Below are 4,201 nucleotides of genomic sequence, written 5' to 3'. Positions count from 1 at the left end.
ATATTTGTTCCCATCCCAAAGAAGGGCGACCCGACTGAATGTGGAAACAACAGAACAATATCATTGATTTCACATGCAAGCAAGATTTTACTGAAGATTATCCAAAAACGACTGGAACAGTACATCAGCAAAAATGAGAACTTTTAGTAGTAGCAATTATATTTAAATAGTTCTATTATTTTAAGTCAATTTTTGAAGGTAAGTTTGTATCCCTTTGAAGGGATATTTTTCACTTATTGAATATATTTTAAAAAGTATCTATTTTTACACCTTCCTACTATGAAATATGGTTGTCTTTAGCAAACAATGAGAAGACTGTAAGTAAAAAGTGGTCTTTGGTTCATTGAGGTTGTTAGAATAATTGAAAAATAAAAAGACTACTATACTTACTTCTTCACACTGTTAAATGTAAAATAGGTCTTCTAATTCAAAGGAATATAAAAATAAGACCTTAATTGCATAATATTTTCATCTTCTTGACTACTAAACTCCATTTATTAACCCTACTCTGAGCTCTTACACATTAGATTTCACAATATTGTTCTAATTCAATTTATTTATAGAGGATAATTTTTTTTCTTAATATATTACATTGAAGACATTCCTGGATGTAAATAACCTTATTTATGTCTTTTGGAGAGATGCATTTTGCTTTGTTTTAGCTCCATCAATGACTGTTCTAATTTTATGACCATGGATTGAAAACTTTTAATATTGAAGTATGGGCATTTTTACATTATTCTTTTAAACATTCACTTATTTATTCTAAAATTATTTATTTGTACTACTAAAGGTTATTATGGTCTACTGGAATTTAACTTAGTTAAATGTTTCTTCTGTGAACTACTTTCAAAATAAAGGAGAGGAAAAAAGATTAAAAAAGAAAAAAAAAGGAGAGGGGAGCGAAGAGCCAGTGATCACACAAATAATGGTGATGTAAATGACATCCAAATGTTTTAAAACTCCAGTTTAGACTGGAATAGAATCCCAATAAAGATGTACGCACCTCTGTTAGAAACTAGAGTAGTAATCACTCAATAAAATTATACTACATAAATGCATATATAGGCATAATGTAGAATTTTAAAATGTTCCTATATCTGTATAGAATTTCTGATTTATTAAATTACTAATTAAATTACTAATTTATCTTTAACTTATACTTTCATGATTCAGGAAATTATATCATTTATAATATTTTAAGATTCATTTCTCAGATGATCATTTATACTTTTCCAAATCAGAATTTTAAAATGTATGTTTAAATTATGGACAATTATTAGAAATGAAGAAAATAGACTTAAAAGAAAGGGGTGGGGGAAAACAACAATTAAAACCAGAAAACAAACCCCAAAAAACCAATACATATCTTTCATTTACAGTAGTTTTTTAAATTAGACTATTTTTATTATACAGAGTCTTAAATAAAACATCTAATAAGTTTTAGTTAAAGAGTTAAGAAAATACTGCTTAACAACTGGTTGTGTGATGAGGAAGTAGCTAAAAATAATTTTGCTTCTGTTTCTCAAATATATTTCTTGTTCCATTTTTATGCTGTTATAATTTTTAAATCATTTTTGCAAAATCAATATATTATTAAAGGTGAGCCATCATGCTTGAAAGGGGGAGGGACAGTGCAAGAGAAGAAGACCTTGGATGAGATACATTGATTCAGTGACTAGGCTAATGGAGGTAGGTGTGTCAGAGACCATGAAATTGGCTCAAGATAGAACAAGATTCAGAGCTCTTGTACACAGGGTCACTATGAGTTGGAGTTAATAACACATAACAACAACATATAAATAATTATAAACACCAATTTTCTTTATCTTTTCTTTTTACTTTTTTTATTATTCACTTACAAGAAAACATATATATATATATATAAATCATATGCAAATAAATCAATACTGATAGATTTTGAGAGACTATATACTTGCATTGTTTAAAAAAATGTGTAGGGCAACTAATTAAACTCTAAGTTCACATTACTCTACAAATATTGCCTATTATTTGAAACGAAACAAAACAAGTTTGTGGAAAAGTGTGACAGTTTTACAGGTCAGAAGTCCCTGATCATCTGTGCTGAAATGGCTTAAAGTAGGTGCTTAGGGAATTTTTTGTGTTTGTGTCCTATTTTATATTTTTTTTAAGTAGATCAGCAATCTTATACAGTTATGCTTTTCTTGATTATATAGTAAGAGCAGTCAAGAATTCTTAAGGCTGCAGAGTAACAGTCTACTTTGTAAAATCCAGTGTGTAGTAGTGTTAGCCTAGAGAGTAGGTAGAGACAATCTCAGGAAATGAGAGCATACATGGCAGTCTGTTACTTCTTAGTTTTCTTCCTTAGGTCTCTGCTTTCTATTGCTTAATCATTAATGCTATGTTTCCTAAGATATCCTTGCTTAATTAGGGGAGTATGTTAAAGTACAAATTTTGATAACTTTGTAGATTAATTTTCAGTTGTGACTTTTTTTAAAATTTTCTTATTTTGTTATTGTTAAAAAACCCCCCAAACCCCATATATGGGATTCCAAGAGGGAAAGGGGTGGGAGCAGAAGGGTGAGGATGGGTAGGGATAAAATCACAGGGTTGCACAACTTGGTGGGTGGAGGGAGGGCGTAGGTAAGGAAATGAGAAAGATCTGTCAGGGACTGGAAAAGACAGGATACAGTGGGCATAGTCTAATGCGATTAATTTGTTGTTGTTGTTGTTGTTGTTGTTGTTTTTACAAAGAGATTGTCTTTTTTATTTGTGGATTTCCTATTTGGGAATGGGGTGCAAACTCTCTGGCTGTTTCATGATGAAGAGGGGCGTTGAGATGAAAGGGAAGGCAAGCCCACTCTAACACTTAATTGGTCTTCTTGAGTTGAAGCTGCATGCTTTCTTGTTCAGTTTGAAGATATTTTCATAACCTTTTCTGCCCTCGGTACTGCAAAGGAGTAGCTGGCCAAACTTTGAGGCTCCATCCACCTTCACTTTCTTGTTGTTGTTCTTGTTAATTGCCACAGGATCATAGGCGACTCATAACAACCCTAGGAATGAAATACCTGCACATTTGTATAACTTTCGTTTCTCCAAGTTCATAGGGTTTCCGGAGGCAAGCTGTTTCGGAAGTGGATACCACTCCTGCTTCCAAGCTTGTTATAATCAAGAGCTCCACCAAACACTGTCCACCACAGATGACCAGTATTGCATTTGGCACATTAGGGTCACAGTGTTCAGCATCACTTTCTTAGCTCGCAGTTATATTCCCCTTTTATTTTTGGAACCAAGCTCAGTATTCAGGTTCTGGAAAAAGACTCAATGTTCAGGTTACCTATAGGAAAGGGAGCAAACCTAGATAAAACCAACTTGTGAGTTACAAAAATAAAGGGCTTTGGAGATATTACTTGGAGGTGTATTTGAAGAGGAGATGGAGAAAAGTGACTTAGATAAAATTTGTCATGCACTGCATGTGGTTCTCCTTAGGGACCAGACAGCTTTCGCCAGGGTCTGGGTGGCTCTCCCCAGGCTCTGAGTGGCTCTCTCCAGAGGCCCCATGCAGCTTGAGTGTATGCTTCTGCATATTTTGGAAATGATCTTCAGCAGAATTTTCTTTGCAGAGGAAGATTAAAGATGGCTGACCCAAGCTTCGGATGTCTCACAACCTGCCTTCAGACAACCTTGGTTTGAGTGCTTTTTCTTCTGCCTTTGTTACTTTTTCAATCTTGAGTAGGTCTGTTTACAATTCTGGAAGCCCCTTTTCCATTTGTGGAAAGGGAGAGTAAAAATACCTGCTTCAAATTATAATTAGACCACATAGCGGAGAAGAATAGGGAAATGATGGCTGCACTAGAGCCAAAACTGCTGTCCTGGGCCACAGTGGCTGGTAGGACACAAGGCCTGGACTTCAGAAGAGCTTCATGTAGGGCGCTTCCCCTGGCTGACTGTGAGGCGCTTCCACTGGCCCCAGTAGAGATTCCTTTGTTATCCATCCAGCTATCCATCTGCCTGTCCATTGATTCCTCTATTTAGTCCTGTTTTTGAACAGATCTGGATGAGGGCAATTTACTCTTTCTATTGAGACTCTGCTGAAGCAGTCCAGATAGTTACAACCTTCCAATCCTGACTTTAGTCAAATGAGTAATTACTTCCTGAAGTATGCAAAATAAGTTTATATTGCTAATCCCCTGCTATTTATATTGTATTACATTTATCT

The 4,201-nt window shown here is 34.6% G+C and overlaps 1 pseudogene; it reads right to left on the bottom strand.

Annotated features, from left to right (window-relative positions):
* The window catches only part of LOC102849541, a 68,940-nt pseudogene extending 64,939 nt beyond the window's left edge, over window positions 1-4,001 (bottom strand).
* Between the last annotated feature and the right edge of the window lie 200 nt (window positions 4,002-4,201).

Source organism: Elephantulus edwardii, unplaced genomic scaffold, assembly GCF_000299155.1.
Source record: "Elephantulus edwardii isolate Elephantulus edwardi_28Jun2011 unplaced genomic scaffold, EleEdw1.0 scaffold00170, whole genome shotgun sequence".
Taxonomy (NCBI): Eukaryota; Metazoa; Chordata; class Mammalia; order Macroscelidea; family Macroscelididae; genus Elephantulus; species Elephantulus edwardii.
This window is presented reverse-complemented; position numbering and strand designations above follow the sequence as displayed.